A 16,256-nucleotide genomic window follows, 5' to 3' on the forward strand; every position below is an offset into this window, starting at 1 on the left:
CAAGCCATATTGAAAAAAACAACTGAACGGTTAATAACAACACAAAGTCAATTTCTCAAAAATGAACCTTCTAAATCGTCACTTACATTAATAAGCAAATGGGGATGTGACAGAAGTTCCGGCATTAGTACCTACAATTAAAGATTTGAGAACTTTGGTGCTAATGATGAATTTCTGTTTGTATTTGCATTTGTCCCATTGAGATTGAGTGACAATTGTCATAATATCATTTTGTAAAATCCCCGGCCATCATCAACACTTTATTGCCGACCAATTAAATTCATCTTTTCAAAAGAAACACGAATTTACTGTAATAGAAACTAACAAAGTTTTGAAAGAAATATCTGAACTTATTCCAACACTGTATAGCGTTGGTGAATTTAAATTTGTTGTGAAACACAATCTGTTACTTATGTTGACAAATGGAAAAGTATGCAATTGTTTAACTGAAACTTGTTCAACACAAAAATGTTTTATCTGCGGTGCTACTATATATAGGTAAAAGGCGGTTCCAGGACATTGACCCCTTCCCATACTTAAGGATGCATAAAAAATGGTGAACACTTCATATCATGTTCTTGGACAAAACCAATACTTAAGAGTCGTCTTTAAAAATCAAGAAGAAGTATAAAAATAATCATGTTATTTCTATACCAGTTCTTCAAGATGGCTGTTCTTCGCTTGGTTTATTGCCTTGTTTTGTAGTGACCGATGGCAAGCGTGTGAATTCCGTCTTCTAAGATGAATCTTTTGTCGTCGTTAGCGCTGAGTGCGACTTTGTTGATTTCTTCGGTGTAGACATCGTGATGACGTGATCGGAAGACGTTCATGGTGGTGAGTTTTTCTTGTTTAGTCATTAAGCAGTCGTAGTAGTCTTGATGAGTGATGTGGTTTTTAACAATGCACTTCTTAACACCTTTGCATTTTTTATGTTCTTGATCATCTATTTCTTCAGGGATGTAGTAAGAGTAGAGTTTGGGTCGAAGACCAACAAACTGCGTGATTTGCTTTCCACCGGTTTCATCTTTGAACTTGCCAATGATCTTTTTATTTTCGCCTACTTTGAATCCAGCGTTTTGAATGGCGGGATGATCTTTAGGAAAGTCGCTCGTGTCAAATTTTTCAAGTACGTCATCAGCAATGTCTTGATAAAAATCATCTGTTTTGATTTCGTAAATGAGCGAGTCAGTGTCGATCATGAGTAGTTTTGTACGATCGTCGTATTTAGGCTTGATGTAGTCGTAATGATGCTCAAACATGAGTGTTTTGCTGATGTCAAGGATGCTCATTCCCAAGTAAACGGGTTTGTCGTAAAAGCATTGTGTTTTCTTCATATGAATTGCGATGAGTTTTTCATCAAAAATGGTGTACCGATTATATCGAGGGCTTTTGGATAATTTTAAGGCTTCTTTTTTAGTGGTGACCAGTTTAATATCGACATGCTTTAGAATATTTTCCATGGTTTTTCCAAACACGGAGTTGTTCATGAGTTTAAAGAATTCTTTTTCAAAGTCGTTTTTAGCGACTTTTCTTTTATTGGTGTTGAGATCAATATACTTTTTCATGAAGGGTTCTTCTTCAAAGGTGATTCCTCGATGAATTTTGGTGATGACTAAACCCAATCGTTCATAGAGTTTTAGGTTTTCGTGATGAACGACGTATTTTTCTTTGTTGTTTAAATTGGGAACGAGCTTATTCACTTTTCCAATGGTTAGTCTTTCAGGAGCCAAAGGATAGTCGTTGTGTAAATCGTGAAGCTCTTCAGGATAATCTAAATCAACTTCGAGAATGCAAGGCATGGATTTCCAATTGGAGAGTTCATCCTCAGCCATCCATCTGAATTCTCTAACAGGAAGAGGTTTGCACATAGCCCATCCATAAAGGTTATTAGCGTCTAAGTACTGAATGAATTTCGATGGTTGTGAAGGATCATAGTTTTTCATGTATTTGTTATTAGCGTTTCCAAGTCGGTTTGAGATCATGCATATTCCGCCGCGTATTCCTTTTTGGATCATGTTGAGCATATCAATATCGGTTATTAAGTCCAATTTAATTTTAGTTTCCTTTAACATGGCGTCCCAAGCCAAACCAGGAGAGGTGTAATACCAAAGAGGGTCTAGACTGTAATTTTCTATGCAAGTGTCTCTGAAATTTTCAAAGACATCAGCTAAAATGAGCACGTCTGAGATGTTGTACAGCTCGTGATAATCTTTAAACGTTTCACATCCAAATACCTTCCAAACGTTTTGAGCATGTGCATAGTCTTCATCGCTGATGTGTTTATTGTCTAGTTTAGAGTAAAAGGCTTCTTTGGGTGGCAATTGTGTTTCAGAGAATTTTTTAATGGAGTCCACCCATTCGTAAGGGTAAATGCCTTTTCTTAATAGCAAATCTCGTTTTACTCCGCTGTGGAATGAATTTAAGTTTTTGCACATGATGTCTCCTTTTTTAGATCTTCTATGAGCGCAATCTTCACAATTGTCTTTACATTTGCATTTTTTACCTTTCTTAACCATACAGTCCTTTTTGCATGTTTTTGGATCTAATTTTGAGCACTCCTCACACAAATCTTTAACAAGGTTGTCAGTTAAATCTTTTAAAGGGTTTGACATGAACCTGTAGCTGTCAACGAACCATAAATCTCTATACACTATTTTTGGTTTACCTTTATTATTAATAGAATCTCTCACTTTGATGCTTTTTGTGAAGCTGATATATTTTTCTTCATTGTTGGGTATACAAGTGATCTTTCCTTTTTTTCCACCTAATCTCTTGATGAACAAATGGCTGTCATAGCCAGACAAGTTATGAAAGACAACGGGAATAAATTTTGGAATTTTTTAATCCAAGTTGCATTTCTTATGAGCAGCACCACGGTACTTTCCAGTCAAATGGCAGTGATCCCATACTTTATCACCATTAAGATCTTTTTTGCAAATATGGCATTCGGTTGCAGATTCATAATTTTTCTCATCCTCATTAGTCTCTATTCTCTTATTTTTCCATTGTTCTTGCCGTGAATAACTATCGTCAGAAATCTTTATAAAGTTAGCTTCAAGCATGGTAACAAATTTTTGAGCCAAGCCGTCATCATCACTTTCTGCTGTATACGTTTCAAGCTTTCCCTTGTAAATGGTTTCGTCGTAGCATTTGATATAATAGACGATGGAGCTTGGAACGTGCTTTTGATATTGTTTGGTGTATGACTCTTTAGAATTCGGTGTGCAAGTGTTAAGAGGTTTGATGAAACTTTCAAAGTCTGCGTATACAACGTACGGAACTCTCATAGACTTGTTATAGTTTTTAAACTGAACGGTTGTTCCTTCTTTTGGAAGATCGATTCTCATAGGCGCGTTATGATAGCAGTATTCTCGATGAATTTGGAGCTTTTCTTCTTGATCATAGCCGTGCATGCACCTTCTGCAAAAATATCTTTTATGTTGATGTTTTGATGCTGAAGAACGAGCAAACCGACTGAAATTTTTAATGAGGCAATAATGGCTGTTTTCTTCGTTTGAAATATACAACAAATCAACACAGTGCTTTTGATCATGAAATTTGGATATTTGCATAGGTTGAGGTTTATTCATTTCGTAGTGAAAGACGTTCACGCTGATGTCAGGATTATTTTTCTCAAACTTTTCGACTTGAGTCACCTTTAAAGGAAACTCCATTCCTTCCCAATTCAACTCTTCTGATTTTAGAACCAAGTCTTCATCAATTCGTTCGTTATGCGTATTTTTCATGTTAAGCGCTCTGGTGACGCACCACTTGAAACATTGATCGTCATCGTTTTTCATGTTGATGATGGCATTTTTGTCTTTTAGCTCTTTAGACAGCTCCATGTAGGAAGAACCCTTGAAAGGTTCATAATCGATAAATCTGATATCCTTTCTTAAAATCTTCGACAAGACGCAATTGGATCCCATCTTGTTGTAATTAGCGCTTCGCTCCAAGATTTTTTCATCCATTTGACTCACGACCGTTCTTACATCTGTACCCTCCAATATAATTTTCAAGTTGGATGAAAAGTTGGCCATCTGAGTAGTCTCTTCACCTGTTAAGATGCTTACGCGAATCATTTCACAGATTAAAACAATTCTTACCTTTGTGTTTCTCCTGCTATGGTTTGAATGACAGACTCTCTCACCAAGTTTAAAAAAAGAACAATGTCTTGATATCGAGAAGAAAGTGTGTAAGAAAATAGTCTAGCAGCACGCTCTGCAGAATGTTCAGTCATATTAAACTTTACTGTAAATGGTTTTGGCGCGGGATGTTTATACACTGTTTTTAATACAAGTGATTTGATAGACTTTATCTTTTTATCGATTTGTTCCACTGATTCGCTTACCTTATTCTTGACTACTTCAGGAACGTAGGGTTCTATCCATTCTTTAATATCATTAAACTTATTTGCAACATAGGACGTCACACTTTTTGCAACTGCCGTCAGACTTAAAAATATTCCAGGTCTTGGTGCTGGAACTGGTCTTGGTATAATGACAGGTGATGAATCGATAACCGGTGTGTTAAGAATAGAGGGTTCATCTCTTGTCACCCGATTTTGCAAGAGAGCAGAAGGTTCGAATGAAATCAAGTCGTTAGTCCTTAACCTTGGCGCAAGTGTAGGTCTCACAACAACGGGACGAGGAGCAGGTGTTGGTCTTGCATCAGGCAACGGTCTTGCCTCAGTCGTTCGTCTACGAGGAGCAGGACCATACCCAATGATGGGTCTTGTTGTTTTAACAGCCTCAACAAGCTCTTCCCTAGTCATTCTGGTATAGCCTTTTATAGCTCTTTCTTTAGCATCCCTTCTTAATGATGCCATTGATACTTTTCGATCTTTCACAGTTTTACTTTCCATTTTTATTACGGAAAGATTTTTCTTTATACCACTTTCAATTTTTCGCTCTTTAGCGGTAGTTTTTGCTTTTTGCTTTTTAGCATCAGTTTTATCACCCATTTTATTAAGGGAAATAAAATTTTTTTCGATGCATTCAAGTTTTCGCTCTTTAGCAATTAATTCTGGTTTTGAAGAATAGATACTCATTTTTATTATACTAAGATTTTCTTTAAGCCAATTCAATTTTTTTAAATCTTGGCACACTTTCAGCATATTTTCTTCTTCGAAAAGTTTTTACCGTTTTTTTAATTCTCCCGTGAAAAGAATTAAAAAATTATTTAGAAAGACGTGAATACATATTTTTAATCTCTCTAATATGTTCAGTGATTTTACGACAATTATTACGTCCGCTAGCATTTAGTTTCCAATTTGTTCCGATCAGGAATTTATTACGCAGATCAATGTCTTCTTTTATATTTCTGATAACTTCTTCAAAAGGTGCTACTTCAACCATTTCTTTGAAAATGATTCGATGTTCCTTTGGAAGTTTTCTTATGTTTTTTAGAAATTTAAGCAAACTTTTTGATTTAGTCGTATCAGAAGTTGACTCAAAGCTATCATCAAGAGCATTTAAAAGATCATCCTTTTGCATGCTTTCCATCTTTTTTATTTATGCCAAGAATTTTATTTAAGTCAATTTTTTAACATGTTAAAAGTTAAAAATCAATTTTGCTGCTTTTTACGTTTTTCAAGCTTTTCAGAATTTAAAAATTCAATCTTGATTCCATTATCCACCTTTCCATCTCGACGCTCTAAATATCTCCATCCACGTCCAGTTCCTGCCATCGCTTTGTAAAGAGACTTGTATTCAGTCATCTCACCAGTATCAATATTAGTTATTCTCACAGTGATGGGTTTTTTCTTAACTAAACTAAGCCATTCCCATTTTGGATCAACAGGTTTTTTTTCTTTTGGAGGAGGCTTTACTTTTTTTTCTTTTGCTCTTTCTAAAATCTCATCTTTACTGATCAAATTATTTTCAACCGCAAGCATCATCAACGTTATTAAATCATCTGCTGTTTTACTAACGCCGTTTTCATTCAACAAATTTTTCAAATACGATGTTGTATATCTCATTTTATTATAACAAGATTTTTTTTAAGTCAATTCAATTTTTTCTGAAAAGACATCTTAATAAACAGCAGTCATGTTGGTTCCGTCTGAAACAAATTTAAGCAGTTTGTCAGAAATAACCACTGCAAAAATAACTGTATTTGCAATAGTTGAAGTTCGAAATTTAAGGTTTACCACTAATTCAGCTGTTTCCGACGCCACTCTTTCTTTTTGCTTGCTGATATCCACAAAGAACAACGGATATAATTTTATATATTCAAGCAAGCTTAACCCAGATTGACAAACAAGTTCATTTGTGCCGTAATATTTTTCATCAAAAGAGAACGCATCTGAATAAGCCATGACCACTCTCTTTTCTCCAAAATTCAAGTCTTAATTGTAATTTGGATACTTTATTCCATTAACAGTCACGTAAAAATTGCTAACATCACAATGGTCGAATAGTGACGGATTAACTGTTTGACTGGAATTTCTGTTTGTCTGAAGTCCGAACAAGATAAATCTTGGAATGCTTTTGTCAGTGACTCTTCCAAGCGACCAGGTAAATTCTGTTTGACCGGCTGGAATAAGCTGCCTTTCACATTTGTTTGATTTATAAGCCACTTGAATGGGAATTTTTTGAGCTATTAAATTCATGAAATCAGTCTTTTTCGAAATATCCAATTCAACGCGAAGCATATAAAGTCTGAATTTTTTAAGGTTGATCTTTCCTGCACTAACGCTCTCCGCTCTATAAATCGCATCATCACATTCTTTCTTTGTAAAGGTGATGGTATGCCTAAACCCATAAACAACTTTGTCATAGGTTTCGCAAAATCCAAAAATGTGTTTCAACGGAATTTTAAACGAAAAAGCTCCAACGGATGTAGTGTCTGCAAACAAGTGGTCTCGTCTAACATTGAATCCTGAATTTCCAACAAGATTTGACGTATCCATATACCACATTTGCTTTAATCCATCAGCAAACTGAAATCCATAAGGATATTTCATCAATCCAAGTATGGTGGTGGCTGGACCTGGATACATCATTCTTTCCACTTGCTCTCCCGACAAGTCATAAGTCACATCATTAAACAAATACATCAAAGCGTTGTTCACCAGTGCAATGTTGTCTTTAGCATCGTAAAAGGTTCCATCGCTCTTTTTCAACACTCCTTCAATAAGAATGTAAGCCTCTGATGGTACTGTTTGAATCGATTGACAGTCAATCTCAAAAGTAATCGTACCTGAAGAATTTAAATCGAGATTGGCTGGAAGATACTCAAAAAAATCAACTTTTTCAATACCAATATCATACTCTGGGTTCTCAGTAACTCTTAATCGCTCAGTACTTATCATTTTTATTATAATAAAAATTTTTTTAATTCATTTCAATGTCTCTTATCGCAAGAAATCGCAAGTTTATAACAAGCCATCGCAACAGAATGCTATCTTCATGCTATTTTCATACCCTGTCCCATTTTCACCAGGTCTTGAATTCGAATCGCGTTCTTTTTAGACATTTTATTACTTTGAATAGATGAACCAGTCTTTAATTTCTCAATGGTCTTTTTACCTTTGTCAATAGCCACGTCTTTAGCAGCGGAGATGGCTGAAAGGGCTAACTCTGTCCCAGCAGATTTTGCAGCTGTAATCGCTTCTTGTCCAATTTTACTTGTAGCAGCATTTTTAAGCAAATTCACTGTTGCTTTTGACACACTTGACGCAGCTGCTCTTTTTATGAAATTTTTAATCATGTCCACAATACCACCTCCACCAACAACGTTCTTTTTCACATATCTTCTTTTGTTCACAATGAGCATTTTTTAAATAAAAACAATTTTTTAAATAATTTTATCAATAGTCCTCATTAACGATTTATATTCCTCTTTATTAATCTCTCCTTGTCTAAACAGCTCATCGCAAATAGCAACAGCCACATTTCTTGACTCTTTATTCCCAGCATGCCATGCAGCAATACTCAATTCAAGCTTTTCCACCAACGCATTAGGATCGCCTGGAAGAATAATGACACCACGACCTTTTTTACCTTTTTCAATACGCATCATTTTTTCCCAAATAGGAGCAATAAGTTGCTGATACTTTGGTCTTCTTGATGATTTCGGTTTATGCGGTTGCGAATCAGATCTTATAGCATCACTATCCATTAAAATTTTTTCATAATTTTGCAAATCTTCATCGGTATAGCTCTTTGGTATTGTTAATTCAGTCATCAGTTCCCAAAGGCCTTTTGTTCCTTCATACCTTTCATCACCAAAAATGATATCATTTCCATCTATTTCAACCTCCGTTTTTCCAATGTACATTTTATCTCCAACTTTGTTCACTTCGAAAGGCCTTTTCTTTTTTTGATCGACTGACAGGCTTTTGATCATCTTTTCATTGCTCTCGATGATCGGCTTGAACAACTTGCTCACATCAGCTTGAAAATTCGTATCTGAAATGTTGTAATTCACGCTGTTCTGATAAATCCTCTTTCGTCTGTCATTAATTTCTTTCACAATTTCATCCCTTTTATTCAGGTCTTTTATTTTAAAGAAAAACATCTTTTTAAAATACGTGGAAAAAAAACATAAATTGGTTTTACGACTACGTTGATCCTTTCTTAAACATGTTATTGAACGTTTGAATCGCATCTTCTCTTCCTATTTGAATCAAGTTTTCTTTAGTAACTTCATCTATTCCCTTTTTGGTTTTGGTTCGTATTTCCTCCATCAAGGATTTAAATTTTTGGAGCTCATCAAGAATCAATTGAAACTCTGAATCGTTTATTTTTCCATCCATCAACGCTTTGGAAATGTGCTCGCTAATCGTATTCAATTTCGACTCAGCCAACACTTTGATCTTTTCATGCTTCTCCGCTTTTAATGCTAGTTTTTTGTTGACTTGCCCTCCTACAATGGATAAAAAACCCATGCCAATAGCCACACCTTCACACGCAATCGCCGCAGGACTAGCAATAATGGTTGACAAAAGCCCTATTCCAGTCGCACCCAGTGCTATGCATAAGGCTTGCATCGTATTATCCACATTAGTAATGATTCTAAACACGCGATGGTACTTTTTGCTGAGATGAACTCGCTTTGCTTTTTCACTCTCTATCTCTTTTTGTATCTCGCTTATTTTCTGAAGCCTATAAACATGCCCTCCTTCTTCTATAGGAGCTGATGGAAGAACTGGATAAAGTTTTTCATTCAATATTTCCATTTTTATTAAGCGAAAAAAACTATTTTAAATCAATGTAACTAATCTTACAAAGTTTTTCTCCTTTTTTAACAATCACGTCCTGTTTGCTGTTACTATTCACGTCCATAATAACATCATCTACAGACTCTGAAATAATAACTTTGTTTTTTCTATAATTCAATTGATCAGTAATTTTATTCATTAATGTTATCACTGCAACACCTTTCTCCAAATTCAGCCCAATGGATAAAGCTATCATTGTATGTGAGAGAGCAGCAAATTTAATGTCTTTCTGGGCAAAAATCTCATACTGTTCGTTAACGTTGAAATAAGGTGGATGATCTAACGTTTTCGTAGACACAATAATGTTGTTTGGTCTTCTTTCCTCCAACTCTCTAACCCTCTCTTCCAAAATTTTTAATTGCAAATCCAAACTGTGGACTTCTGCTGAGGCAACATTTCTAAAAAACTTGTGAGGAGCATGCATTTTACATATTAAAAATAAATTTTTAGATCATTTTTGCAAACTTAACAATTTATTATTATCTACCCATGAATTAAACGAGTCTGGATATCCCAACCATTTGACTAACAACTTGCTCTTGGTTTTGCGAATGATTTTTTCAATTCTGAATATGTCTTGATGCGTCTTTTGCATCTCCTGCTCGTAAAAGGTGCCTTGAATTTCTTCACCGTTAGCGTCAGAGATTTTATACGTGGGCGGATTCGTATACTGAACTTTTGACACTGTAAAAACCTCCTCAGTCCATCTCGGCGTATAGCCCTTTTCAAAATGAGACTTCTTTTTTACGATCCGCACTTTGTCACCGATTAAGAATTTTGGATCTTTTCTTTCTTTCTGTTTACCATTCAGACTCCACCAGACCTTATATTTATTCTTTTCATCGCTGGCTTCAACTGGTGTCATTTTTATAGAAGAGTGCTTTGTGTTGTTGTAATTTTTCACCATCTCATCCAATACGTCAATGTATTTATTGGTGTTGTTAGCTGAAAAATATTTAAACATTTTCTCTTTCATTGTTCTATTCCATCGCTCGACAACAGAACTTTTTTCCTCGTTTTCAGTAGAATACAATTGAACACCCAACGCTCTCACATGTCTGTTGTAAAACTCTTTTCCTTTGTCTACCCACAATTTAATGCATTTTCTTTCTGTGAAAATCTTTTTCAACGCTTCAGCTACTTCAAGACCTGTTTTGCTTTTTAACGGAACAATCCATCCATACTTTGAAAACACGTCGATCACCATGAGCAAATATTTTACACCGTTGTTGAATTTTGAAAACGACTGCATGTCAACCAAATCTGCAGCCCATATTTCATCTATGTCGTTCACAAACACTTTTCTTCTTCTGAAATGAAGTATTACTGGTTTATGAAGCTCGTTTGCAAGTTGATCCGTCCATTTCAAATCACTCACACCAAATCCTTTTGTTGCTGAAGATGATCCATGAGAAGAAACAAACTTGCATTTGGTTATCCCACAAGAACCACAAGTTCCTTTCAACATATGTCTGTTGTTTTTTGTCATCTCCTTTTTCAAGTGAATGGTTTCAGTCTCTCTTTTGCATTTAACGCAGTACATTTTAACATATATAAAAAAGTTTATATAAAAATGGAAGTGATGAAATTGTCGTGTAAAATTGGAAAAACCAAAAGAAAAAACAGCAAGCTTTTACCAAGAAGCATTCGAGCAATCATCGTTGGAAAATCTGGATATGGAAAAACAACGTTGCTGCTCAATTTACTTCTTAGACCGGGATGGCTCGATTACAACCGATTGTATGTCTTTGGCAAATCCCTTTTCCAACCCGAATACAAGATACTCAAAAGGTCCTTCGAAAATAAACTTCCTAAAAAGGATATTGTTGATTTGTTAACGGATGATGTACAAGACGAAATGGAAAAATTGAATTTAATCCATGAAGATGTTATTAACGATCTTTCAAAAAAATATTCCGACAATGATGATATGGAGTGTCAATTCTTTGAAACGGCTGATGATGTGCCTGAACCTGAATCCCTAGACTCGACCAAAAACAATTTGATGATCTTTGACGATTTGCAATTGACCAATCAAAACAAGTGCGAAAAATACTATATCCGAGGAAGACACTCTAACGTTGACTGCTTTTACCTCGCTCAAAACTATTTCGAGATTCCAAGACATACCATCAGAGAAAATGCTAACTTTATTTGTCTCTTTAAACAAGACCAAAAAAGCGTTAATCACATTTATCAAGATCACGTTTCCTGCGATATGAAAATAGAAGAATTTAAAGCCTTTTGCAATCATTGCTGGAATGAACCTCACGGATTTGCCGTCATTGATCTCTCTTCTAAAAAGAACGAGGGAAAGTACCGAAGCGGGTTTGATGATTTTTTATTTTTCTAAAACAATTTAAAAAATAATTCTTATTTAAAAAATGTCAGGTATAATCATCGATGTAGATGGAAAATCAAGTGTTATCACCACTGATTTTTTGGATAAAATCGTTTTTGACGAAGGAAAAAGTTATGAAATGGCTTTTCTCGGCTTGGAAACGTACAACAGCATTCCAAATGTAAACAGTAAAAACAATTCTTTCAAATACAGCATGAACAATGGAGCTCATTGGGAAAACATCATCATTCCTGATGGAAGCTATGAAATTAAAGACATCAACGACTATCTGCAAAAGTCAATTTTAAACACGATAAAAACAGCTCAACGTGGAAGTTATATCATTGCAAATAAAATTAACTACTCTCCAAACAGCCTTCAAATTGGAATCAACATTAATACTTTAAAATCAACCATCAAACTTGGTATGAATTATCTGATTGACTTTGACGTGGAGAACAGCATCGCTTCAGTTTTAGGGTTTACTAAAAGAAAATTAAACTCCAATTCTGAATACGAGTCTGATCATATTGCTAAAATTTTAAGCTCCAACACCATCAGAATTGTTAACAACGTTATCGGATCATCCTATATTAATGGAACCCAACTCAATTGCATCTACTCCTTTTACCCAAATGTTAACCCTGGTTACAAAATCATCGAAAGACCTACGCATTTAATTTATCTTCCTGTTAAACTTTTCGAAATATCAACAATGGTTACTCGCATCATTGATAACAATGGAGATTTGGTTGATTTTCGTGGAGAGGATGTTACAATCCGTTATAACATTCGAGAAGTGAAATAAATAAATTTCTTAACTCTATAAAATGTATCAAAACATTAAACTCAACATCTCGCAAGGACAAGCTGACAAAATTAAAAAAGCGATGCATGATAAAACTGCAACCAGCATAAAACTCACTCATCAAGACTTAAACGGTGAACATGTTCTTGCTGTCACTAACGCGCAACTCGACAAAATTAGAAAAGCATACATCAGTGGAAAAGGTGTCACGCTTAAACTCAGCAAAACTCAACTCATGCACAACGCAAAAGTAGAAGGTGGATTCATCGGTGCTTTACTCCCCTTACTCGGTACGCTTGCATCCCGTGCAGCTCCAGTACTTGCAAAAGGTTTATTAGGTGGACTTGCTTCATCTTCCGGTTCAGCTATGGTTGATTCTATCGCTGGACGAGGTGTTAATCATAAAAAAACCCAAAACATTTTACTTGAGCAAAGATGGAAAAGGAATAAAAATAACCAAATTTGGTTCAGGCTTATTCTTAAAACCTTGGACTGGAAATACTCAAGGGGATGGGCTCTTTGTTAAAACTGGAAAAGGACTCTTTGCTAAAACTGGAAAAGGACATGAAATAACAGGAGGTTTCATCGGTGCTCTACTCCCCTTACTCGGTACGCTTGCAAGCACTCTTATTTCTGGTTCTGGTTTACTTCTCGGTCCAAATTCACCCTTCAATAGCATACCCATTTTAGGCTCCATTCTCTAAAAATCACAGATTTTCCATGAATCATAAAATGATTTAATTTAAACTTTTTAACAAATTTTTTAAAAAAATGATTGACGTAGAAGGAATTGTTTTACCCAACGAGGCTTTAACCAACTTTCAACTGATAAAGGCTGCCAAACAGTTAGAATAAAAAAACTTTCGTGGAGTTCTTGTAAGAGACGAGTTACCGAAAAAACCGAGAAGAAAAGAATGCGGTATTGCAAACACAGGTGATTCAAGCACTGAAGGGTTTCATTGGGTGTACTGGTTCAAAGACGGTGATAAAAAATACAGTTTTGATTCATACGCACAACCTCCTCTTGTTGAACTGGTTGACTATTTAAAAAGTCCTGTTTATTACAACAGTGAAAGGGTTCAGTTTGGTAATACCTCTTACTGTGGTCACTTGTGTCTTTACGTCTTGAAAAAATTGAATGAAGGTCTTGACTTTCAAAGCATTATTAACACCTTGTGGTAAAATCACTTGTGATTTCCACGGATCTGAGGGATCTGATCTGACGAATCTTGAGATGTGTTAAAAGAAGAAAAAATTGAATTAGAGTTATATAAAATCATGGCATGAATAAAAAGATGGAAGATTTGGTACCTCAAGACTTTGAGCAATGGGATTCAGATCGAGTGGTTACTTTTTTAAACACTCAATTTCAACTTCTTCGATTCAATGGTACAATCGGTCAACAAATTGGTTAATCTAGACAATTAGGTCGTTGGTGTCGAATGCATCCCAATGTAAAAGCCCACAACAGCCGAAATGGTGTCATGTACTGCAATGATAAATGCCAATGTTCTTTTTAATTCTTTTCGAAGAATTGAAAATCACATCACTCATCAAGACTACTACGACTGCTTAATGACTAAACAAGAAAAACTCACCACCATGAACGTCTTCCGATCACGTCATCACGATGTCTACACCGAAGAAATCAACAAAGTCGCACTCAGCGCTAACGACGACAAAAGATTCATCTTAGAAGACGGAATTCACACGCTTGCCATCGGTCACTACAAAACAAGGCAATAAACCAAGCGAAGAACAGCCATCTTGAAGAACTGGTATAGAAATAACATGATTATTTTTATACTTCTTCTTGATTTTTAAAGACGACTCTTAAGTATTGGTTTTGTCCAAGAACATGATATGAAGTGTTCACCATTTTTTATGCATCCTTAAGTATGGGAAGGGGTCAATGTCCTGGAACCGCCTTTTACCTATATATAGTAGCACCGCAGATAAAACATTTTTGTGTTGAACAAGTTTCAGTTAAACAATTGCATACTTTTCCATTTGTCAACATAAGTAACAGATTGTGTTTCACAACAAATTTAAATTCACCAACGCTATACAGTGTTGGAATAAGTTCAGATATTTCTTTCAAAACTTTGTTAGTTTCTATTACAGTAAATTCGTGTTTCTTTTGAAAAGATGAATTTAATTGGTCGGCAATAAAGTGTTGATGATGGCCGGGGATTTTACAAAATGATATTATGACAATTGTCACTCAATCTCAATGGGACAAATGCAAATACAAACAGAAATTCATCATTAGCACCAAAGTTCTCAAATCTTTAATTGTAGGTACTAATGCCGGAACTTCTGTCACATCCCCATTTGCTTATTAATGTAAGTGACGATTTAGAAGGTTCATTTTTGAGAAATTGACTTTGTGTTGTTATTAACCGTTCAGTTGTTTTTTTCAATATGGCTTGAAGTTTAATTTCAGCCCGGGTTTCTGAGACAGAAATAAAGTCTTCTGGAGGGTAACACGACTTTTTGTATTTACATAAATTATGACAAAACGGAAATACTTCATGTCCCGCTTTCAGAGACCAATTTCTTGTTCGTTTATAAGAGTGACTAGTACACTTGGAATCTACACAATAATCTAATGCCTCATCGCCACTCAAATGTCTGCCGCCACAAATCACATCAATAGATTTTCTTTGTTTTATTGTTTCTGTACTTTTTCTAATAGAAGTAGCTACGCCTCTTTGACCCGATTAACGATGTACTATTTTCAGCAGCTGTGGTTAGTTCACTGGCACTCTGCGATTGCACTAAATCTACAACTCTACGTCTTTTGGTTTTTATAGACGAGTCTTCAAAGTTTTTTTTGGGCCGATCTTGAGGCCGACTTCCTTCAGATGTTGTGGAAGCACTGGACCGATGAAAACTTATTTTAAATTCTAAAGTAATGCCCTCTGACCAACTTTTATTTTTGTTTAACAAGTTATCCGTAGTTTTATTGGCTGCATTCCATTTTTCTGTAAATTTAGCGGATATGCTTGTAATTTTTAATTTTTTTTTTTTTTTTTTTTTTGCAAATCACTGGTCACATTTTCTGTACTATATTCTTTCATAATAAAGTCACACAGAAGAGAATTTCGTTCTTCCTTTTTATGCTTTCGTCATTCTTCAAATTATTCCAATTTTGTAATAGAATACACTCGGTCTGAAAAAAATTCTACAAATTTTAAACGGGCAGACCTGGGTAGCCAAATTTTTTTAGGCTTGTGGTTATTCTATGTAAAAAAAATTAGCTTCGATATATATGTGGATAAATTTAGTTACATGCTTTGAAAATTAAAAAACGAAAAAAAAAATACAAACTTTATCTAGTGTTTATAAAATCTACAGAACACTAGTTATGCCACTTATATAAATTAAATTTTCGATAAAATACAAAGTACATACCCTCTAAAGTAAAATTCATCGCAACAGTCGTAACTATAATTCACATTCTTCACTGCAAAATTGCAACAAATTTGACAGCAAAAAAATATTTTTCTTTAAGTGTCACTGAAGCGCTAACAATTCAATACTTAAAAACACGTGCACAAATTAGTACTTGGAATTTTTCTCTTGTGAGTGTTCAGAAATATTATGGGATTATCTACAAATCGATTCCTTGAAATGACTTTTGTCCACCTAGCTTGTATCAGATGATTCACTGTGCGCCGATGCGGTAACGCCGATGCTTATTATTGCTCACTTGTTAAATGCGGTTTTCGCTAATTAATTAAATCTCAAGTGACCAATCAATCTACAGGAATTTTTTGTATAAATTATCAAATCTATTCTAGTGTAAAATATGCCTCGAAACAATTTGCTCCAAAAGAAAAAAGAAGAACCATACACCGAAGAGCAAGTTGCGTGTC

The sequence above is a fragment of the Hydra viridissima genome, unplaced genomic scaffold (assembly GCF_058129835.1).
Source record: "Hydra viridissima isolate aposymbiotic clone 2 unplaced genomic scaffold, HvirCarnegie_v1 scaffold_14, whole genome shotgun sequence".
NCBI classification, from domain to species: Eukaryota; Metazoa; Cnidaria; class Hydrozoa; order Anthoathecata; family Hydridae; genus Hydra; species Hydra viridissima.